At 37.9% G+C, this 25,252-nt stretch overlaps 1 long non-coding RNA gene across 1 annotated transcript in view; it reads right to left on the bottom strand.

Annotated features, from left to right (window-relative positions):
- LOC116279944 (uncharacterized) overlaps positions 1–25,252 on the bottom strand; it is a 541,851-nt gene that overhangs the window by 10,300 nt on the left and 506,299 nt on the right. The window contains exon 4 of the long non-coding RNA XR_012071882.1: positions 7,982–8,016. This is a non-coding gene — a long non-coding RNA (uncharacterized lncRNA). The remainder of the gene's footprint in view (positions 1–7,981; positions 8,017–25,252) is intronic.

Genomic DNA, 25,252 nt, shown 5'->3' with positions numbered 1-25,252 from the left:
AAGGTGTTGGCTCATGAACGTTTTATTCCCTTTGGCACACAAGAGTGTGCGTGTGCAAAGTTGTTAAACTGTATTTATACTATGCACGGGTATGTAAAATTTTGATAGCTGCAGTGTGATAATTTATGATTCTACTTCCCTTGTTTCATGTGCCCTAAAAAATGGTCTTCAGAATTCTCTCTGTACGCACATTTTCTGGGGAAACGTATTTTGGCGTTCATCTGTTTATGAAAATATTTTTTTCAAAATGCTCCAGAGACATACTTATCCTAGAACAAATTTAATTATTATAGGCATAGCTTTAGAACAGGTACACTTTGAAATTTGAAATTAACAAATATGTTTATGTATCTCTCTATTCCACAATAGATATACCAAAAATAATTGCTTGTGTGTTCCCAACTTAAATTTAAGTTCTAATCAGGTTACATACAAAATTTATTTATGTTCCTAAAAATGAAAGTATATTTAGTCTTATAAAGGTGTGAATAAAGCTTATTCTATATTTCAGTTTGCCTAAAATAGTTTACATCGTCATAAAACAACAGCATGTCATGAATTAAATTTATCTAAATACTGTATTTCTAGGCTTATGATAATAGACATACAATATACTAAGTACATAATGAGGATGGTGGCCTGTGGAAAATTGCAGGTGAGGGGAAGCGATGAAAGGTTATTTTATTAAAGATCTAAAAATGAGCTAAAAGAAGAAGAAAATGCATTCTGAACAATAATTTTACACCACCTACCGTGCTACAGGTTTTATATCAGTATGTTCAGCACATAGGCAACACTCTGATGTGGATAATATTATTTAAAATTTGTAAATGAGGAAACCAAGGCTCAATGTAGTTAAGGTTTTTGTTTGCCGTAGGTCACAAAGCCAGTAAGTGGTGGGTCTTGAATTTTATCACAGCTCTGACTCCAAGTAACACTGCACAGAATACTGAAGGAGGGGGGCAGGAATTCGCAATTCTAGTTCTCATCTGCAGGTAACTTAGGCAAAAGAGAAGCCAATACCTTACACCCCCACACTATCCCATTCTATAGACTAAACTGGAAGTTCAATTATTGTGGAAAACAACCCGCCGTGCACAAGGGATATTACAGTCTTTAGTTCCACCCAATTTATTCTCTTACACTGGGGCCTCAAATGAGCAAGGAATGATTTAGCAGCAGGAGGAACTGAATGGAGTTGGAAAAGGTATATATAAGCAAACGAGCAAATATTCAGTGTTTATGCCAGTTTTGGGTGATGGCAGTATGCGTGGCTTGGGCAGACACCATCAGCAGAGAAACAGATAACACATATATTTTAGCAAAGATCAGATCTAAGTTAAGACATCAGAATCTGCAGGAGTAGTGGATGCTGTGATGCGCTTTCCAGATTCCCCTTCAAGACTGAAGAGCTGCTTTCCCCATCTGCTGTGGCTGTTGCTGGCTGATGGCTCTCAACTGCCAGCCTCCCTGGAAGCTGTCCTGGGTTGGAGAGACTGCCTTACTTCTCTGTGGGCAGCCTACGTTCGATGACTGGTAGCTTCCATAGCATAAAGACCTGGTTCTCTCAGTGTAACACGGAATAATCTAAGGGGTCCATCTGGCTTCAGAAATTCCTCCTTTAATGTCTGGTCACCTGAGGTGTTGTTTGAGACAACCTTGGATCCCGATCTTTCCCTCTGCCCAACCCTGCTGCTTTGTTCTTCCTCTTCTGCAGTGATGATCTCCAAAATCCTCTCTTACCAAGTCCCTAAAATACATGCTCCACCTCACAGTCTGTTTTCTGGGGAACCCAAGCTTCAAGGAAGCCTACAATAATCTGAGTCCACATCCACTGTCAGACACCAAGGGCTCATTGAGCAAGCAACGCTGATCAGTCAAATGATGAGGCAAATGGTCACACTCATTCAAAAGGTTAAAAACACACAGATGTAGGACAGAAAGTACTCAAAGAAGGAAAAAGGAAAGGGGAAGCCCTGGACAGTGGCTGAGTCTGTTCGGATGAGGCCGAGTAGGAAGAAAAATGGCTCCCAAAGTTGTCCGCATCATAATCTCCACAGCCAACGAGTATGTTACCTTACACGACAAAAGGGACTTTGCCAGTGTGATTAATGTTAAGGATCTTGAAATGGGGAGACCGTGCTGGATACCCAGGGAGCCCAGTCTAATCATAGACATCCTTAAATGGAGAAAGCCTTTCCTGTCATCAGAGAAAGAGTTGTGAGAATGGTCAAAGGGATGCAGTATCACTGGATTTAAGGTAAAGGAACAGGGGCAAAAGCTGAGAAATATGGTTACCATTAAAAGCTGGGAAAGGCAAGGAAACATTCTGCCCTAGAGACTCCACACAAAACAACAATGACAACAAAACATACAAAAAAAACCCCAAAATAATATAATTAAAAGACTATTGGTATCTTAATTTTAGCCCAATAAGGCTTTTTTTCCCTTCAATTCTAACTTACAGATCCTAAGATAATAAATTTTCATTGTTTAAACTACTTGTTTGGACTACTTGTTACAGCACCAATATTAAACTAATCTATATTTGGTATCGGGGTGACGTGCTGCTATAACAAGTATCTAAAAATGTATAAATGGCTTTGGAATTGGGCAACAGGCAGAGACTGGAAGAATTTTGTAGAGCATGTTAAAAAAAAACAACTAGATGTCCTTGGGGAAAACTGTTAGTAGAAATATTGATGGGAACTATTTTTAATAAGGACTCAGAAAGAAGCATGGAGCAGGACTGAGAAAACATAAATCATCTCACAGAATCCAAAATCACTGTGAACAGACTGTTAGGAAAATATGGACCTTAAAAGAACAGCTGGTAAAAGCTGAGAAGGAAATGAAGAACATGTTACTGGAAACTAGAGGAAATAACATCGTTGCTGCACAGCGGGGGAACGCGCAGCAGAACCGTGTCCTTCAGTTACGTGGAGAGCAGAACTGGTGAAGGACAAAGCTGTACATTTCCTGAGGAGCCTTCTAAGCAGAGTGCTGAAGGGGCAGCCTGGTTTCATCTTGCCGCTTATAGTAAAATGTTAGAGGAAGGAGATTAACTGTGGAAGAACTGTTAAAATAACACAAAAATGAGTTAAAAAGAAAAGCAAAGAACATCCCAGTATTGTATGATTTTGGAAATTGTCTGCCTATTCAGATTGTGTGGAAAAAATCACTATAATGAAGAGGTTCACCACCTGGAAATCATGATCTAGAGGAAAAGTCAAGTATGAGGCTACATTACTTTCTGCTAATACCTCAGAAAAATCAAAAGATCATAATGTTCCTTTGCACATATGGCTCTTTGAGGAGATTAAGTTCTAACAGTTCACTTTAATCTAACTGGCATCCTGGGAAACCATATGGCATGAGCTTTCAGCCATCCCAACGAAAACCGAACACAGAAACTGGGTACTTTAGGAAAGATCTATGGAGGAACTTCTTGTCCAATGGAGGAGACACCATGACATACATGGGAGAGCCCCAAGAGTCCAGAATTCCAGCCAACAGAAACATTGCTAGCTGGGAATGAAAGAGGTAGGGAGAGTAAAAAATTAAAGAAGGCTGGCGGAGCCACACATTTCTACAGGCAGGACACAGGCCGCTACAACTATCTAGCTGCAATACATGCACCACCATTTATTAAAAATGGAGGCTGCCGACCAGGGCGGAGCTAAGGGCCCAGATAACTGAGCCACTTAGGGTTACTCCCAGGGCTTAAAACAGAGTTTCCCTGCCTAGACTTTGAATTTGCCCGGGACCAGTAACTGTTCCTCCTTCCATTTTTGACTATCTTGAACCCGAATTCCAGGAGCTGTTATCCCATGCCTGTCTCACCATAGTGCTTCAGGAACAGATAACAACTTGCTTCTCAAGTTTCACGAGTCCATAGATGGAGAGGATGCCCAGTAGGGGTTGTTACCAGGGAAGCTCCCATGTCTCATTTAGATGATTTGGACGATGAGATTTTAGGCTTTTGGGCTAATGAGATTTAGATGAGACTTCAAGTCTTGAGACTTTTTATACTGTTGTGATGGGTTGAATATACTTCTTTTTATATGGAAATATAAACATGTAATGTAAACAGAATAATGACCCCCTACATAAGTCCACATCCTTATCACTGGAATGTGTAATCATGTTATCTTACATGGAAAAATGGATTCTGCAGATATAATTAAGGTTAAGGAACTTGAGATGGGAGATTATCCTAGATTATCTAAAGGGGTCCGATCTAATCATATCAGCCCATAAAAGACACTTTCCTGGCTGAGGTCAGGGTCAGAGAGAGAGCTGATGTCAAAAGAATGGGAGAGAGATGCAAGGCCAGGAAGGCAATGGGCATAGAGCCAGGGAATGTATGTGGCCACTGGAAGCTAAGAGAAGGAAAGAAAATGGATTCTTTGCTAGTGCCTCCAGGAAGAAACACAGCCTTCCTCCCACACTGATTTTATTTATTTTTTTAATTTTTTATTATTATTTTTTAATTTTATTTGTCTCCCACACTGATTTTAGCCCACTGACACCCATGTAGAACTTGTCACCTACAGGACTGTAGGATAATAAATTCGCATTCTTTTAAACCATGAATTTTGTATAATTTTTATAGCAATGAGAAAGATAATACAACATTTATAACTATCACCCAGTATAGTATTTGGGACACCAATGAGAGGAATTAAAGGCTTAACTATGGCAATTGAAATGTGCTAATGAAGATTTAGGAGTCAATATGGTGTCTCCTTTGAAATATCTTCTCTATAATAGTTGGAATAAAAAAAAAAAAAAACCCAGATTTATGAAACTGTAAATTAATGTTTATATGTATATAATCCTATATTCAAACCTGACTATATATATGTTACAAATGTTCCTTTTCAATTTTGATCTAAATTATTCCCATGAAATTTTGGGTGCTTCTTTGTACGGACAAGGAGTTTGTATTCACTTTTATTATTTTATATTTTTCTTTTTATATGGAGCACGGATGGCTTTAGCTTGTCCTTTTCATAATAACAGGTAATTTATTGACTGTAATTATAATTTTTTTTTCTTTTCACTGAATTCAAAAGAAACTGCTTCTTTGATCTCATCTGGTTTAACTGAAAAACACTTACACTGTGAAAATGCTGACAGAGCTGTTCTCCAGAAAGAACAATGTCACATTTTAGGGGGTGGTGGGGAGAATGCTTATGGAAGGTAGGGTTTCACTGTTGCAAACTTAATTGTTCTGAAGTAACTAAACAGGCAGAATTAACAGGTAAATTTGAAACAGTTACAGAATTTATTCATAATCCAGATTGCTGGCAATGTTTGTTTCATACAGACATTGAGTTTATAAGACAGTTTTAATGCATCATGTCAAATGAAATGCAGAATAAGCAGTGTGCTTTTATCTTTAGAAAAGTAAGTAAACATGTTGTTTGAAGGATAATTTTCTAATCTTTAAGGTGAAATGAAATTTCCTGTAATCCCTTCCATGATTTATTGCTGTCTCATGAGCCAGACTCAACTCTATTTTTTCCTGTAATATTTCAGGTCAGCCATTTTCTTTCTTTTGCTTTTCCAGTTGTTCATTGTATGATCTTCTGCAAGTTTTTCAAATAGAGACAATATGTACGGATGCACTTAACTGAGCACACATGTGTGCCTGTATATATACAATTTCTGATTGTTGGTTTGGCTAGATACAGAATTCTCAGAATGAATTAATTTTCTCAGAATTTTAATGGAAATTTAACATTATTTTCTATCATCATGTATTACTGATTAGAAGTTATGCCAATGGCTTGCATTCATTTGTAGGTAACCAATTTCATCTTCCTGAAGGTAGTATCGTCATCAACGGAGTTGTGAAATATATAGGTACCTATTATTTAACAGTCCTTCTGTTTATAATGAAGCGAAGGAGGAGAGGAGGAGAGGAGACAAGAGAAAACAAGAGAACTTGTTTTCATTTTGAAAGCCTAAAATTACTAAGATGTTTTAGATCAGAAAAATTCTCCTCTAGCACAATGTTTTAAAAATTTTGTTTGTAATTTATTTAATGTATTTCTATTGATTTATTTTTACTGGTGGGGGGAGGTAGTCAGATTTACTTATTTAGTTTCAGAGGAGGGTCTGGGATTGAACCCAGGACCTTTTGTAAACTAAGCCTGTGCTCTACCACTTGAGCTACACCCGCCCCTCATCGCATTGTTAATAAATGCTTCATTCCCTCCTTTCAGCCCTCCCACCAGGTGGAGTAATATTCCATGTCTCTTAATGTTTTCCTATTTCCCATTGTCTCCTTCTTCTCTAGGACTCTGAGTCCCCCCTCCCCACCCCCCCGAAAATCTGTGATTACTAAATAGGTAGATACCTGCATTCATCCTATTGTTTACCTATCCTAATAAAGTTGTATTTTGTAATTTATTTTACATTCTCAATACATTTTTGTTATGCTTCTTTACTACTTATTTCCTAGAGAAAACGACTATTCACGTCTTTCTGAGAATATGACTAGAGTTTTTTAAATTTCTATTTTATGTCCCCTGGGTCTGTTTCTCTATTTGCATATTTAGCTCTTTTTTCCAAATAGTTTTTTTTTTCTTTCCCTAAATTGCCAGGTGGTTGGGATGGCTTGTTGTGTTTTTAAGTGGGAAATCAGGCTGCTAAATAGATACCTGGTAGGTGTTTTCTCGGCAGGTGTGTAGGCCTGTTTCCCCAATATTTCCCTCCCCTGGATGAGCATAAGCAGCAGACTTTATTAGTGGTTTGTGTTAAGTTTGCCATACATGCCGACTGACAGGTTTTGCTCTAGCATGTAATGTAGCAGATAAACTAGGCACCCACCAATCTCCAAAATAAGAAGGTAAAGTCATTTCATGTGTAGAACCCTTTTGTTCTCTTTTTGATTATTTAGAAAGCCCAGCTATGCTTACTTTTCTCTCGAATCCTAATACCTACACATGGGCCCTTCTGGTTAGAACAGGCTCGCTTTAGAAAGACAATGTTCACGGGATAGTAAATTAGATGGAGCTTTTAGGAAAAAGGATATTTTTTACTTAGAATTTGGCATGTCTGAAAATTTCTTTTCCTCTTGCTGACATGTGCTCCACCTTGTGTTGTATGTACTGGGGCTCTGATTCTTTTACTCTGCTTTTGATCTAATCTCATTTGCCTTTCTATATCCCAGGAATTCTTTACTTTTTTGGCTCACTAGTGGCACCTCTTCATATTATGGAGATGTGTTCTATCATAGGAGTGGAAATTCAGGATGCCATTCATTAGTTAATCTGCAGAGCAACTCTATAAGGAAATTTTAAAAAATCAGCCAAGAAACTAAATGTCTCTGTGTCATAGTTTCTGAGTGACTGAGCTATAATTTAACCTTCACATTCTCTATGTCCATATCCAGATCTCTCATTCTTAACCAGAGATAATCTTGAATTCCCTTCCATTTCAATCAATTCCATTGAATTCAGCAAAACTAACTCTGAATGTCTATAATGTGAGAGTACTATTAAAGCAATGAAAATACAGAAATGGTTAAGACAAAGATCCTATCTTCAACTGATTTACACTTTTGTATGCGGAATTTAGTAAAGAAGGAAAAATCAGTGAAAGCAAAGAGTAAATTTATCTGCCATTCCATTTTGCCTAAGATTGTACTGGTATAGGTAAACAGACAAACAGATGTAAATTAGCAGAAGAACCGAATGGCCATTTTTCCAAAGAGGAAATGCAGATGGCCAAGAGACACACGAAAAGATGCTCAACATTGCTAATAATCATGGAAATGCAAATCAAAACCACAATGAGATACCAATTCACACTGTCTGAATGGCTATCATCAGAAAGAACACAAATAACAAATGTTGGCAAGGACATGGAGAAAAGGGAACCCTTGTACACTGTTGGTGGGAATGTAGTTTGGTGCAGCCACTGTGGAAAACAGTATGGAGAGTTCTCAAAACACTAAAAATAGACTTACCATATGATCCAGCAATCCCACTCCTCAGTATATATCTGAAAAAAAACAGAAATTCAAAAATATACATGGACCCCAATGTTCACAGCTGTGTTATTTACAATTGCCAAGGTATGAAAGCAACGTAAGTGTCCAGCAACAGATAAATGGTTAAAGAAGGTGTGATACACACACAGTGAAATACTACTCAGCCATGAAAAGAATGAAATTTTGCCATCTGCAAAATTAGAGCTTTAGAGGGCCTTATGCTAAGTGAAACAAGTCAGAGAAAGACAAATACTGTATGATATCACTTATATGTGGAATCTAAAAAGTTTAATTTTACTTTGGTGAGTAAAACAAAACAAAACAAAACAAAAGAAGCAGACTCACAGATATAGAAAACAAATTAGTGGTTACCAGTGGGGAGAGGGAAGGGGGAAGGGGCAATATAGGAGTAAGGGGCTAAAAAATAGGGATTATTATGGGATTATATGAAATCATGTGTGTGAAACTCTTGAAAATTGTAAAGCACTATAGAATTTAAACACTCTTTCATTCAATTTTTAAAAACTGTGAAAAAAAGAAAAGCAAACAAAACCCTTACCTTCTAGCGATTAAAGTTGAAAAACATTCATTATGAATACTCTATATATAAAAGAAAATAATGAACGTTTCTTTTTATGTCTTGATGTAATCTATAAAATACTGCATATTTCAAGTAATATGCAAATGATAGAAATAAACCTATTCATATATACACTGTAAGGATTAATGTTTTTAACCTATGTCTTACTTGTCAGAGTTAATTTGCAATAAGGAGGCAAGTGGAATAACAAGTAGTAGTATTCATAAATAAAACGCATAAAAGTATATTCAGGAAAACCATGCTGTTACTTAACTGTCTAATTTACGCCCTGCCTATATCAGTTTGAGTAAGTAGTATTTTAAAATTTCCATGAAATGTGAGATCTTAGCACTTAATTGTCTGTCTTTAGTTTTAGAGAAACTGAAATTAAAGGAAGACTTGTCCTGGGACACATACACACACACAGGCACAACCAAGCCTACTTTTTAAGTCACTTTTCTGAGTCCCTTGTCTGAATGGAATGGGAAGATGGGAGATCCTTGAGTCACTTAATTTTTCACGTTTTCCTTGAGGGAAACTTCTCCTTTAGTGTTACGGGAATACGAGATGTCAGTCTATTATTATGATTCCTTTGAAAAGCAACTTAGGCTAAGAAGGGCTAGACAATAATGAAACAAATGGAACCTGAAGAGAGATTTTCTCACATGTCATCAAATCTCTTTCATTAAAGGCACAAACTAGGGGATACCTAATAAAGTCAGTGAGGTTTCTTTGGTTGTTGACATCTTTCATATCGAAAGCAATACTGCCAATGTTTTCCCCTATCATCGGAATTTATGCAGGAGGTAGACTCATATCGTCATACGGTACAGTGGAATCTTATTTTTCACTCTTTCTACTCTAGTGACTGAGAACAATGACACACCATTGTTGACTGAAGGTAAGGAGCATTTTCCATGGAATCCAGTGCTGATTAAGGGAAAAGACAATATTAAGAGGTATATTTACACATCCTCCAGGTTACACTGAGGATCTGAGGAAGGAAAAACATGTTTCTTGTGCCATGTATGTGCTCTTTACTTGCTACAGATTCCAATTACATTTCAGTAGAAAAGCAGCAGTAAGCAAACACCACAGACATTATTGTTCTAGACAAGGCCCACCAAAGGTTACTGAGTAGCAGGTGAAAATTTCAGAAGAAATAAGATATTACCATACTTTCAAAGTATCTACTCCCAAATATTTATTAATTATAAATGGAAAGATAGTAACACAGCAAACACTATTTAGCCAAGTAATCACAGTTAGCATCAGCAGTAAAACATCATACTGACATTATTTTTGATACCAAGTGTTGAAGAAGGACATATTCGTAACCTTAGTCCAATCATGAGGAAACATCAGAAAATTTCAAATTGAAGGACATTCTGGAATATAATTAATCAATTATACTATTCATAAGTGTCAAGATCATAAAAAAAAAATAAGGAAAGACTAAAGAACTGTTGCAAATTGAAAGAGACTCAGGGAAAGCAAAAAAGTGCAATGTGAGATCCGGAACTGGATCCTGAAACAAAAAGAGGACATTAGTGGAAAAACTGGTGAAATCTGAATATGGTCTGCAGTTTAATTAACAATATTATAACAGTGTTGGTTGGCTAGTATTGATAATTTTACCACGATATGTCAGATACTTACCTTTGCAGAAGCTGATGGAATAGATACAGGAATCTCTGTTTGCCGCTTGTAAGTCTAACATTTCAAAATAAAAGAATTTTTAAATCATTTGAAAAAAAAGACAGAGTCTGAGGGAAAACACTTTCTCCATCAAACTTTTTGAATTTCATTGATACAAAAAGACTAGATTTGGAGGCTGCTCTTTAATTCTATCAGGAAATACACGTTTCCATGAGGAAGAAAACGAGGCCTACAAGGAGAGTGGGTGAGGAAAAAATGGGAAGGTTTGAAGGTTTTCTCATTCAAGGATATGTCTACTTATCATTCGTCCTCAGAAACGGAAGGTGGGGTCCTGGGAAAATTACATGGAGGCGTGGGGTCACACACAGAGAGAGCATATGGTAACAACAGTGAGTTTCGGAGGCAGACCAATTGCCTGTCAAGTCGTGATCTTCTACCTGGTAACTCTGTGACCAGTTCAACCATAGGTACTACCACCACCATGACCGGTACCACCACTACCACCACTATCACTATGACAACAACTACCACAACTACCACCACCACTACCATGACTACCAGTACTACCACTACCATTACTACCACTACCACTACTGTCACTATTACCATGACTACCACTACCCCTGCTATCATACTTCTACCACTACTATCATGACTACCACCACTACCAGTACTACCACTACCACTGTTACCACCACCACCACCACCACCACTATCACTACTACCGCTAATTCTCCTCCTCCTTTGTTAGTGGCAATAATACTTGTAGAGTTCTCAAGATATTACTGAAGTCATGTAAACGTACAAATAAGAGCTATTAATCTCATGTCTCTTTAAAGCCATACATTTCTTATCATCGTATCATTACATAAAGTTTAAAAGAAGAGAAAAATCAGATACATTTTAATTTACCAAAAGGCATGTGTGATCATTTTAAGTTTTATGGTTATATATTTTAACATGGTTGTGATCTTAGTGTATCGTTTTTATGTTCCATTTTCCCACATTACTGTTAATGAATTTTTCATGTTGGTACTATATATTTAAAATGATAACTACCTCTCCACATGGTAGAATTTTAGTTGATTCCCATTTTTTTTAACTATTGTAAGCCATGAATGTTGCATTTAATATTGCTTTTTTCCTTCACTTGGATTATTCCTTTTATAAAGAATTCTGTATCAATGTCTGTAGTTTTTTTTTTTACAAACTCAATAGTTAAAAATTGACCCTCTTTCTAAATTTTTATTATTTTTACCTGCTACTTTTTAGATATCTGAATACACGTATCTTAAAGCCACTTAATTTTCTTGATGTTATTATCAGAAGTACTCTCTCATCAGTGCCAGACAAAGCAAGGTTATTGGCATGATCCTTGCTTCCAGTACAGGATTACAACCCTGGTGCAGACAGTGTATAACCACCACTGTTTAGCTATATGAAGCATGACAAGTGCTATGCAAATACTACTTCTCATTATTAGTTATTAATTCTGGCATGGTACTATAGGGAAAAAGTAACTTTGCCAGAAATTTTACTATCATTCTATTAGCCTCCTTTAGTGTAGGTTGCCACTGGTGATGGTGGGTAAGAATACAGAGCAGGTGAGATCTGTTAAGTTATGTGGGAAAGCCTATCACAGTGTCCCTCATTTTCCAGGGTTAGCACAGTGCAAATTTTCTATGAGTTCTTTGGAATTTGACCAGCGACTGCTTTGCCTGGGCCATTCTGCTTGATCCTGAGGCTGTGCAGATTTCTGGCTTGTGAGTATATCCACACAGACCTCTCACTGTACTCTGAACTCCACTTTTATGTTCCCTGAACTTTGCTTACTTTTGTGATCTCAGATTCATTGTGACCCCATTAGTGTCCTTCCTTTGTAGCCTGCTCTCATGTCTTGTTTTTTTGTTCAACTGTTATAACATGTTGCCATCCTTTATCCAGTAGGGAAAATTTAGTCTATGGGTATAAGAATTAGATATTTTGCTTGTATTGGAGAATAACACAGTTATCAATTTCTTAGAAAGAGAAAAGATGGAAGGTTAAGAAAATAGAGCAGATGCTATGGGCTTCCTCTGCAATTTCCCCAAGCTGGGAAGGAAGAGTGAAGCACAACCTCTAAGTTAGAACACATGCTGCTAGTTTTGAAACAGAAAAAAACAAACTAATTCCACAGTGTTATTGTGATCATGTCAAAATATAAATGACATGAAAGTTACAATTTAAAATATTTAAGGGTACACTTCAGCGGCACTAAATACATTCATTATCATGCAGATGTTGCCACCATCTATCTCCAGGACTGTTCATTTTCCCAAATTGAAACTCTGTATCCATTAAACAGTACGTCCCAGTCTTCCCTGCTCGCAGCCTTTGGCAACTATCATTCTATTTTCTATTAATTTGATTACTCTAGGTGCCTAGAATAGTACAATATTTTTCTTTGGATTATTGGCTTATCTCCCTTAGCATGTTGTCAAAATTCATTCATGGTACAGCATGTGTCAGAACTTCCTTCCTTTTTAAGACTAAATATTCCATTGAATGTATACCACATTTTGTGTATCTGTTCATCCATGTAGGGACACCTGAGTTGCTTCTACCTTTTAGCTAATGTGAATAATGCTGCTGTGAACATGCGTGTACAGATATCGCAGACCCTGCTTTTATTTTTTGGATACATAATTTTGCCAATGTCTAACATTGTTATTTTCTGCGTGTTTCTTGCCAATATCCCACAATTGTTCTGTTCTGTTCATTTGTTTTAACACTAGCCATCCTTACCGGTGTGAGACAGTATCTCACTGTGCTTTTGGTTTGCATGCCCCTAATTATTAGTGACGTTGAGCAACTTTTCATGTGGTTATTGGCCACTTGCATATCTTCTTTGGAAAAGTATCTGCCCAATCAAGACCTTTGCCCATTCTAATTAGGATTTCCCCCCTTTGCAATAGTTTTAATAACGGAAGATTTAAACTTTGATTAAAATGTGAAGCTGGAAAAGGGACAGAAGAGATGTGAGAAAGGACTCTGGCCTCAATCCAATACACTTGGCTATGCCTAGAGATTTTACGTGTGTTAATGGAAATGAGCATGCAAACACTGTTACTCCTTAAAGAGTCCTGTATCATAAATTGAAATAGTGGGTTACAAAGACCCCACAGGTGATAGGGAAATGGCAACATCTGGAAGCCCCCCGCCCACATCGGAGCAGATGGCTCTTCCCCAAGGGATATAATAGTAACTACTTCTCTTAAAGAAGCCATCTGTCTGAATCATTATTTTCACCAATTAATGAAGAAGGCATTTGAAAGGCTGAGAAACTTGTTAATTCGAAAAACAGGAAGAAGAAAAGAACTATGGTTTGCCCAATTATAAACTGACACCATTTCTAGACATCTCTGTTGAATATGAAATAGGATCTACTTCTGTTGCCCTTTCTGCATCATTCAGTGGAGCTGGCTGAATTGGTAAAAAGCAAATCAATAGATGAAACTAGTCTGTGATGACAAATTTGACTGGCTTGACAGCAGTGTATATTATTATTGATCACCAGGATCAAATCAGGCAGAACAAGCAACTCACAAGGTCTTATGATAGAATCAAGCTCCAACTCATAGTATTAATCTGATGGTGAATTCAGGAGGGCAGGTAATAGTATTTTATCTTGATGTTGTTCAACTATTATAATATTGGTTAAACCCTTACCTACCACTCACTGACCCATTTCTTCACTCCTTAAACTCCAGCCATATAGAAAAATTAACAGTTCCCTTATCCACTAACAAGCCCAGATAGCTGCTGTCAGCCCCAGATGGTAACAAATTGGCAAACCTTTCTCATTCTGATTCCAGCTCAAGCATCTTCTATGTGAAGAACTGTTCTATCATGTAAGAAAGCTGATAATGCCACCTTAGCCTCCTCATGGTTTGTAATGTGAATTGATACTGCAGCATTTTCTCACTCAGCTAATTCACTGTAAAATGCTGACTTCCATAGTAGACTGCTATCATGTGAGGAAATAGAATGCATCCCCCTCACCTATGTAGCACTAGTTCCCAGAAATAAAACTTAAAAAAAGAAACTGGTAATTAAAGGAGAAAAAAAAAGAGGTTTGGAAATGCTACTGACAAGGTGAGAACTTGCTTTTAAAAAATCATAACATGATAATTTTATGAAGGCTTTCATTCCTTTTTGCTTACAATGAAAAGCTATACATAAAACTGTTATTCTCAATTTTTAAGCACATAACAAAAATAAACTTCAGTTAAAAAAACAACTGTCTGGAAACAGAGATGCCGAGATTACAAATCTGATTTTTTGGGTTTAGGGTTGGTGTTTATTAAATAGGACTTCCTGAAATCAGTCATTCAACTTTGAACCTGGCAATTTATGGGTTCTTAAATATTGGTTGCTTATCTATTCCCATAGCTTTGTGTCTGACAGCAGGGAAAAAAAATGCTTCCTGGTGTTCAAAGGGGCTAATCTAATGTCTTAGCTAGTTTCATTAATTATTCTCAATCAAACAAAATATTAAAAAAAAACCAACCTTAAAATAATTTCCGCCGGCCTGTTTGTAGTGCAGCTGCTACAGGCTCATGATATTTCTGTCTCTGCCCTACTCAGATTTCCTCGAGCCAGACGCACTGGGTGGACTGACACTCTAGAAGCAAGGCTTGCACACCATGCTGAAAGTAACAATGTTGCACAGCAAAACTCACACCTGACTTTCCAAACAAAGAAACCAGCTCTTGATGAGGTGATCTGTCAGTAAGCACAAGCTGGAGAGATTTATAACGGATGGCTCATTGTAACACGGATGTGATTTTATTAGTTTCCTCTCTCTTGTTCTCTCAGCCTCTCTCTCCCTCCCTCACCTCTTATAGTTACAAATATAAATATTGTATTTTTATACCCACCTTTGCCAAAACAGTGCAGTGACTCACTTTTCATTGTATTTTTTCCTAAAACATTGACTCATCAGGCTTTTTATATCTCCTCACACTGTTTTTTTTTTCCTCTTTTTTCCCCCTCAGTGACTTCTTGATTAGTGAGCCTTTTGCTCATGGCAGCACTTAATGATGTCACTTAAGGGAGAAGTGCTTGGGGTGAATTTATGTCTGCTTGCTTTATCCAAGCAGAAAAGTACTTTGCATCCTTTTCCTTGCCTGGTCCCCTTAGTGCTGCATTCTAGCCCAGCTGATGGATCGCTTCCTGTCTACAAAGACTAACCACAGTGTCTTTCAGTCTGGGCGCGTGCACGTTAACCCACGCCGTCTCATTGTCCTGTCCTCTTAATTTAAATGCTTGTCTCCTTGCTTCTCAGTCTAATAGCTCATTCCTTCTCCTCCCCTATTACCCAGTACTGTTTCTCCATCCTATCACTTGCAATTTCCAGGATGACATATTTTACTTCAGATCATAGCTCATTTAGTCCTTTCTCCTGCTGATACGCTAATAGCATCTCAAGCTAATCATTAATTTCTACCCTGTGGTTTCAGAAATTCCTTCCATGCTAAATCTTGCAAAGGAATATTGTTTTAGGCTTGGCACCTTAACTTAGTCTAAGGGAAAAATGTGCCAGAAGACGCCAAGTCACTGCAAACCCCCACCCCACCCCGTCAATGGGGGCATCATTGCTCACCTAAAGGCTTGCTTTCTCAACAAGTGAAGACTAAAAGGCACAGAAATGACTGTATACCTGCTGCTTTATGTGGGTTTAATTAATGTCTTTTGGAAACAAAAAGGAAGTGTTTTGCAAAATTACTGTTTATATGCCCCTGCAAGTAAATATATTAATAAGAAAAAGAGATCAAAAGAGAGGGAAAAAAATTTTAATGTTAGTGCTTAAAAGATCTTCAGAGATCAAGTTCAAGCTCTTCCTTTTTATGAATGAAACAACTGAAGTCCACGGAGTTTCAAAGATTTGCCGTGGGTCACACATCCTGTTACATGAGGTTGTTAAAGGGGCAGAGCAAACCCATAGGTCATAAAAGCAGGCAGGCAAGTTCTAAAAGGGGAGAACTTGGGCTGGCTCATTTGGAGAGCGTGTGTGTGTGTGTGTGTGTGTGTGTGTTATTTATTTAAATATCATATGTTTATATGCACCGATATATTTCTCTGTCTCCATAGACAGACAGACATACATACATACACACACTATTTTCTCTTGGGGTTCCTTTTTCCTCTAATTATTTTTTAGTCTCTTTCATGTTGTTGGATACTCTCAAATCTGCCCTCCTTCACTACCACACTCATACACACACACACACACAAACACACACACATATCTTATATTTTCTGTTATCATTCATGTTTAAGTTCAGGACACTCAAATACTGATAGATGCTCTATGTTGGGTAGAGGAAGAAAACTGTCAACTACTGATTTTCCTAATAGAAACACCAGATGGACAGGCTGGGCAACCATACATTTAGCAGTGAGACTTCGAAGCATCAGTATCTAAAAATCTGTTCTGTTGGTTTATTCAGTGTCTCTGTAGGAGGAGTCACTCAGCTCACGCCTGGAGTGTGTAGGGCTGGCTACCAGTGTTCTAAGAAGTTTAATTACCTATCAGAGGACAGGAAGTCCCACCCCTCCATGTGCTGGATTTCCCTTAACACTTCTGGTTTTTGGAAGGCAGCTCTCTGTCAGTCTACAGTGACCCATGTCCCTGAGTCTGATGCTCCTCTAGCACCATTTTGCAGTGTTGGGGACAAGCAGTCGCTAGGATGCATGGAGTAATAAAGCTACCTGGGGGACGTTCCTGTTCCATATTGCGCTTTTTACCGATTTCCCTGATTTCAGCCCCACACGTAACACACAGGCCTCACGCCCACTCTTCACCTCACCCAGTAGCAGCGGTGCCTCCGATCCCCAGGTCCACTCAGGGCTCTGCAGGATGAGTCACGGGGCTTTCCGCTGGCAATGTCCTCTGCAGGGAGCGGACAACCACCTTCTGAATCTGCCAATGCTCCACCCACACCCCTTCATTAAACATTTGTTAACATCTTTTATGCACCATAGACCCCACTCCTGCTCTCTTTGTAATCATAAGTGTACAACTCAACGTCTTTTGTTTTTTTCTTAAAGTTTCACAAGGCAGCAGAGAATGAGTCTGGGTTTAGCTGTTGCCCCTTGGATAGGGTGATGAGAGGAGGATTTGTTCTTTATCATTCATTATTATGCTGCTCACAACATCACTGAAGAGGCTAGATAAGCATCTCTTGACAAGTTCCCTGAACAACACTGCTGAGCTAGACCACTAAGGCAGCCGCTGACTGTGAAGTTTGGGTGCTACAGAATTAAGAAATGACCATCATTATTGCTGACTCCAGAGCCATGCTATGTCTGCCATGAACTGGGCCAAAAGATCTTTGCCCCATGTCTCTCCATAGCCAGGAGACTAAGCTCCTGACTTTGGATTTCTGATGCAGCTCACACTCATACACACACACACACACACACACACACCACAAACATCATTATAATCATGCTTGCCAGAGTTAAATATCTGCTTGATATTTTCTTTGCCTTTACTATCAAACGTTGCTGCTTTGGCTTGGTTTAATGTAGAAAACTTGCAGAATCTGAACTGTAATGAGTCTTGGAAATACGGTTTTAGGTTTCCATGCACTAACATGCAGTAAGGAACATTAAAAGGGAATTGGGCTGGAGTTGAGTGAGCTTTTATAAAATATCTTTTGTATCTGTGTTTAACTGAAATTCCCTTAAGATACGTTTTCTATGGATTCATATGTGTATATGTCAATTCTTCTTAACTGGGGGTACTTTTGCCTCTTGGGGACATTTGGACACGCATCATCTTTGACTGTCTCGTTGGGGGTTCGGAACTGATATCTAGGCAGCAGAGGCAAAGAATGCTGATAAATATCTTACAATGCACAGTAGAGCCTTCAACAACAGATATCAATAATGATGGAATTAAGAAACCCTAATATATGTGAATACATGAAAGATGAGTAATTCATAACTATAATTATCTCTGGGGAAGAGTGACAAGGACTTTATTTAAGAATGATGATCAATGACAGTGGCATTTCTTTACACAAACAATGAAGTATCAGAAAAGAAAAGCAAAGAAAAACATCTTTTAAAATTGCATCCAAAAAAATAAAATACTTAGGAATAAATCTAACCAAGGAAGTAAAAGACTTATATGCAGAGAACTACAAAACACTGACTAAGGAAATTAAAGATGACATAAAGAAATGGAAAGATAACCCATGTTCTTGGATTGGGAGAATTAATATTATTAAAATGGCCATACTACCCAAAGCAATCTACAGATTTAACATGATCTCTATCAAATTAACCAGGATGTTTTTCACAGAATTAGAACAAATAATCCTAAAATTTATATGGAATCACAGAAGACCAAGAATTGCCAAAGCATTACTGAAGAAAAAGAATTAAGCTGGAGGAATAACCCTCCCATCCCAGACTTCAGAAAATACTACAGAGCAACAGTAATCAAAACAGCTTGGTAATGGTACAAAAACAGACATGTGGATCCATGAAACAGAATAGGGAGTCCAGAAATAAACCCACAGACTTTTGGTCAACTAATCTTTGACAAAGTAGGCAAGAACATAAAATGGAGTAAAGACAGTCTCTTTAGCAAATGGTGTTGGGAAAGTGGACAGCTGCATGTAAATCAATGAAGTTAGAACACTCTCACACTATACACAAAAATAAATTCAAAATGGTTGAAAGACTGAAACATAAGACAAGACACTATAAATCTCTCAGAAGAAAACATAGGCAAAACATTATCCAACATAAATCTCAGCAATGTTCTCTTAGGGCCATCTATCCAGGCAATAGAAATAAAAGCAAAAATAAACAAGTAGATAAAGAAGGTTAAACTGTATAGCACAGGGAAATACACACAAGTTCTTGTGGTAGCTCACAGCAAAAAAAAATTTGACAATGAATATATGTATTTTTACGTATAACTGAAAAATTGTGCTCTACACTGGAATTTGACACAACATTGTAAAATGACTATAACTCAATAAAAATGCAAAAAATAAAAATAAATACATAAGATCTAATTAAACTTATAAGCTTTTGCATAGGAAAGGGAACCATCAACAAAACAAAAAGACACCCTGCAGAATGGGAGAAAATATTTGCAAAGCATGAGACTGACAAAGGCTTAATCTCCAGAATATATAAATAGCTCATACAACTTAAAAAGAAAAAAACAAACAGCCCAATCCAACAATGGGCAGAAGACCTAACCAAACAATCCTCCAGTGAAGACATATTAATGGCCAATAGGCACATGTAAATATGCTCAATATCTAACTATCAGAGAAATGAAAATCAAAACTACAGTGAGGTATCACCTCACACCACCCAGAATGGCCATCATTCAAAAGTCCACAAAGAATGAACGCTGGAGAGGGTGTGGAGAAAAGAGAACCCTCCTACACTGTTGGTGGGAATGTAGTTTGGTGTAGCCATTATGGAAAACAGTATGGAGATTCCTCAAAGAAACTAAAAATAGACTTACCATATGACCCAGCCATCCCACTCCTGGGCATATATCTGGAGGGAAACTTAATTCAAAAAGATACATGCACTCCAATATTCATAGTAGCACTACAATACAATAGCCAAGACATGGAAACAACCTAAATGTCCATCAAAAAATGACTGGATAAAGAAGTTGTGGTATACTTATACAATGGAATACTACTCAGCCTTAAAAAAGAATAGAATAATGCCATTTGCAGCAATGTGGTTGGACCTGGAGATTGTCATTCTAAGGTACGTAAGCCACAAAGAGAAAGAAAAATACCATATGATATCACTTATATGTGGAATCTAAAAAAAAAAGCAAACAAACAACAAAAAAACTTATCTACAAAACAGAGTCACAGACATAGAAAACAAACTTACGGTTACCAGGGGGTGGGAAAGGATAAACTGGGAGATTGGGATTTGCAGATACTAACTACTACATATAAAATAAACAACAAGTTCATACTGTATAGCACAGGAAACTATATTCAATATCTTATAGTAACTTATGGTTAAAAAGAATATGAAAACAAATATATGTGAGTTCATGTATGACTGAAACATTAAGCTGTACACCAGAAATTGACACACTGTAAACTGACTATACTTCAATAAAAATATATATACAAAAAGTTATTAAATGGACTTAAGCCATTATTTAATTTTATTTTCTTATTTTTTTAACAGAGTGTGTGTATTGGTGTCATTAAAAATTAGTAAAAATAAAGTATAATGAACAGCAACCAAAATGTGGAGTAGGGTTATTCAGAACAGAGTATCTGCCTTATCTCTACAGGCCCTTTGTTTTCTTATATATTCCCAGTGATCTAACACTATCATTTTAGCAATAAATCTAAGTGTGTTCCTTAACTCCTTTCTTCCTCATTCTCCACGTCTAATCTAGGATTAATTCAAACCCATTCTAATAGTGAGTAAACTCTCTGAACCATCATTCCCTCTTCATCTCCACTGATGATTTTAATTTATGCTTTCTTTCTAGGTTTTCCCTATGACAAAAGACTCATTACTAGTTCCTTGCTATCTGCCTTCAAAACTCTCTTTCCAAGTAATTTTCCACATCATTGACAATTTCATTCATATGTGTCATTATTCATAGTTTCCCCTAACAAAGACCTCAGTTGTTTTCTTCTTGGATGAAGGATGATAAAGTCAGCACTTAGTATCAGTCTCAGTCCCCAGGACTGAGGCAAGTACCACTGGTATCACTGATTAATCTCAGTAGTCTTTCGGGCTGATACTAACTCTGACTTCAGACTCCCTCCTAACATGATCCATGTAGCCACCACAAATAGTCTGGAGTCTGTATGAAGATGACACCGAGCATGCTTTCTTACAACACTGAACTGCTGCATATCTAACAGTTGTTTTTCTCTGTCAGTGGCTATTTCCATATTGAGGAATAAAAATGATGAGGGGTTACTGATGACTTAAAGAATGGAGCAAGAGATTCAGGTATATCCTGTAACTGAGTGTTCTTTTCAGATACTTTACTCTGATTTTGAAGATCTAACAACCTTAGTCACAATATTTGACCAGTAACTGACCATGTTCTAGAACTGACCCTATATTCTATTATATGTTTCCCAAAATAGAGTTTGGTGGAAGCTGGCATTTAATTGTACCAGATTTGAAACTACAACTGTTACTAAAGCTTCAGCTTTCACCTACTTTTAAACAGACATCATCTCAATGGGAAAGAGAAAAATAAAGAGAAACAGCCCCAGGAAATAGCAGTCGAGAGAACAATTAGGGATCAGTCAAAAACAATCAGAAGGCGGGGGGGGGGAGAACAAAAACCTATGATTCTGGACAAGTTTAAATAAGGCGGTGTCAAGGCAATGAGAATGAGATCACTTCAGAATAAGCAAAACTACCACAGAAAATAGATGGGGGTTCACCATGACTTAGACAAACTGGGGATTTATCTTGAGTGTGGAAATGTCATCGAAAAGACGTCAAATGAAATGGGCAGGAGTAAAGAATACAAAGATATGAAGGAAAAGAATTATAAGTTTGAGTCAATTCTTAATAGGAACCTAATTCCTAAACACATGAAAAAAGATAGGAAAAAATGAGTGAGAAACAAGAAGAGTTAAGTAGACCTCGGAGTGGATGAGTATGAAGAATCTGTTATCAGACAGAATGAAAAGAGAAGATGTGACATGTCAAGAAAATTATTTAACATCTTCCTCAGGAGAAGGATGATTTTTAAAAGAGGAATTATTTCAGCAGCACATTTTAAACTGACTTCATGTGCCTTCTATAGAGGCTGAGGGAATCATTACTGATTTCAATAATGGTTTTAGAAAAAAATTCTTCATACTTTATTTTTTATAATTTCACCTCTTCATAGGACCAAACAAGGAATCAAGTGTAAATATAACATTTGAACCTAAATGAAATGTCATGCATCGATGTCACCACCAGATGTGGACAGAGCACCCAACACGGCAGTCGTATCTTCTGGATGAACCCCACGCTCACCTTTCCCAATAGTCACGGCTCCAGCCTCACAGGGTCCTTGAGGTACCCTGGGTTTGCACTTCATTCAGTTGGCACAGTTTTTATTATTTCTTTCAATACCTCATTACAGAAACAGACAGAATAATAGCTGGGAAGAAAAGCTGGATGGCTTGAACTTTTCATCTTAGAAATAAAAACTGAGGTGCTTTTATGGAGCAGATATAACTTAAAACGTTTGGTGTTTTCCATGCAATCACATAATGATGACATTGTTGGAGGAAATCAGAGTAAGCAGAAAACCAATAGGGTTAGCAAGGTGGGAGCCTACCAATATTGAGATTGATTTTCTACACAGAATGATTAAACTACCACTGCTCCCTTACATACTAAATCTTTAAAATCCAACTCACCACTTTACTTTTCCCAAAAGTTGAAAACCAAAAGAAAAAAGAGAAAAACTTATATGAAGAAAAGTCATTACCTCCCCAAAGCACGATAGCATATTGACTTTGAAAACAGTATCTTCTGAGAGATGGAGGCCCAAAAGCTAGGGTTCAATTAACTCAGTGAAGGCTCCATGTTCCTTCCCATCAAGTCAGAGGCAATTACGTCTATAAGCAAGTACAGACGTATGTATCAGTCTTTCCTTTCCAACTCTTCCCACTATGTGTATGTATGTTTCTATTTTTAATTGTTTATGGAACATTCCAGGAAGAGATATCAAATAAAAACAAGAGGGATTACTCAGCATTTCTGAATTCTGTCATAAGATAGTCTAAAGCTTACACATGTGCTACAATTATAGGCAGTTCATGGCATAAGTCATCAAATAAAAAGGAACAGAAGATGGTGACATAGGAGTCTCCCAAGCTCCCCTCCTCCCATGGACACAATGAATCTATTGCTGCACATGGAACAGTTCCCTCTGAAAAAGAACTCAGAAAGTAGCTCAGTGGAACGATAAGAAAATCACCACATCGTAAAGTGTAGTAGAAGGTCAGACACAATCTTGTCATCACTTCACCCCCGGCATGGTCACACACCACCAGGAGGGAACTCGCAACTCCAGATTCTCCTTGAGGAGCAGAAGGTTTGGACTCCACATCTGACATCCCAACTTTTAAGACTTTCCCCTGACAGATGGGCCCCGAAAACATCTAGCTCTGAAAGCCAGTGGGAATTGCCTCCATGAGGCACACAAGGGTATAACAGACTGAGAAAGTCTCAAGGGGCACATGAGGACTCACTGGGGCTGTGCCCCAAGCCCAGTGCAGAGGCAGCAGACAAACCTGCCCAGTAGTTCCATGAAAGAGACCTATTTGCTTAACGTTAAAGCTGTACTCTGAGGGTCAGGCTTCTAATTCAACACACAGCTAGGATCCAACTGCATTCTCTCCAAAAACCAGGCAGGCCAGTGGGTGCTGCCTTTGTGCTCTTTCTCTGCCCCGTCGCAGGTCACTGGTAAAAGAAAGATGCTTGTACACACATCCCTTACCAAGGACACATCCCTTGACAGCCTGGTTCCATTGCTAGCAGGGCTTGTGTTCACGGGATTAACAGGACAGTATTGTTATCCTCCTTTTATTTTTTAGTTAATGGAGGCACTGGGGATTGAACCCAGGACCTCTTGCATGCTAAGCATGTGCTCTGCCACTGAGCTAATCCCTCACCCAGACATAGTTCTTAAATGGATACATACAGAGGAATCAGACAGAAACACCCATTGACCAGTATTCCCTAGAAAGAGGTATATTTACATACTTTAAAGCTCCTACCTGAGGGTCCAGCTTCCAATCAGCCTCCGTCTAGGGGCTGACAGAGATCCTGCTGTTTGGTGCATCCTCAACTACTGGGTACCACTAAGGACAGAGAAGGCTGCTTGGACATTCACAAAAGTTTGAGAGATGAGCAAGAGCTAGGGCAGGGCTGGATGGCAAGTTTCATCTCCTATTTAAGACCAGTCCTTCAAGCCTAGAAGTGGCAGTTTTATCTAATGTATAGAAAACAAACACAGCAAGGATCACAGAAAATGAAGGAGGAGAGGAATATGTTTCCAACTGAAAAATAAAATCACAGGTAAAGACCTTAATGAAATGGGGATAAGTGATTTACCTGAAAAAATGTTCAAAATATGGTCATAAAAATGCCCACAAATTCTTACTTTCTCCTGAGAACAATGTACGAACAAAGTAAGAATTTCAACAAAGGGACAGAAAATATAAGAACATAGCAAAGAAAAATCAAAAAGATCAAAAATGGAGTAACAAAACTGAAAAATTCAATAAAAGAGCTCAACAGAAGACGAGGTGAAGTAGAAGAAAGGATCCAAAGTTCAAAGACAGGAAAGTGGAATTCATACAGAAGAGCAAAAGGAAAAATATTAAAAGAAGGCAAAGACAGCTTAAGGGACTTATGGGACATAAACATATGGAAGATATTCCCATTATGGGAATTCTGGAAGACGAAGAGACGGACAAAGAGGTAGAGAATTTATTAAAAGAAATAATGTCTGAAAACTTTCCGAACCTGGGAAAAGAAACAGAATTCCAAAACCAGGAAGCCCCTAGATTCCAAAGAAGGTAAAACCAATGAGACTCACAGCAAAACACACGATCATTAAAGTGTTAAAAGTTAAAGACAAGGAGAGAATCTTAAAAGCAGAAAGACAAAAACTAATTGTTATATACATGTAACCCCCCAGACGGCCATCCGCAGATTCTTCTAGCAGGCCAGAAAGAAGCGGCATAGAATATTCAAAGTCCTGGTGGGGGGAGGGGAAGGAAAGAAGGGAGGGAGGGAGGGAGGGAGGAAGCCCAAACCCTGCCAACTAACAGTACTTTACCCAGCAAAGCTGTCCTTCAGCATTGAAGGAAAGATCAGAGTTTTCCAGGTAAGTAAAAGCTAAAGTAATTCATCATTAGATCAGCCACACAAAAAAATGTTAAAGGGACTTCTTTACATTGAAAAGAAAG

This window comes from Vicugna pacos, chromosome 4, assembly GCF_048564905.1.
Source record: "Vicugna pacos chromosome 4, VicPac4, whole genome shotgun sequence".
NCBI classification, from domain to species: Eukaryota; Metazoa; Chordata; class Mammalia; order Artiodactyla; family Camelidae; genus Vicugna; species Vicugna pacos.
The sequence above is the reverse complement of the archived record's forward strand: the minus strand, read 5'-3'. Positions and strand labels throughout refer to the sequence as shown.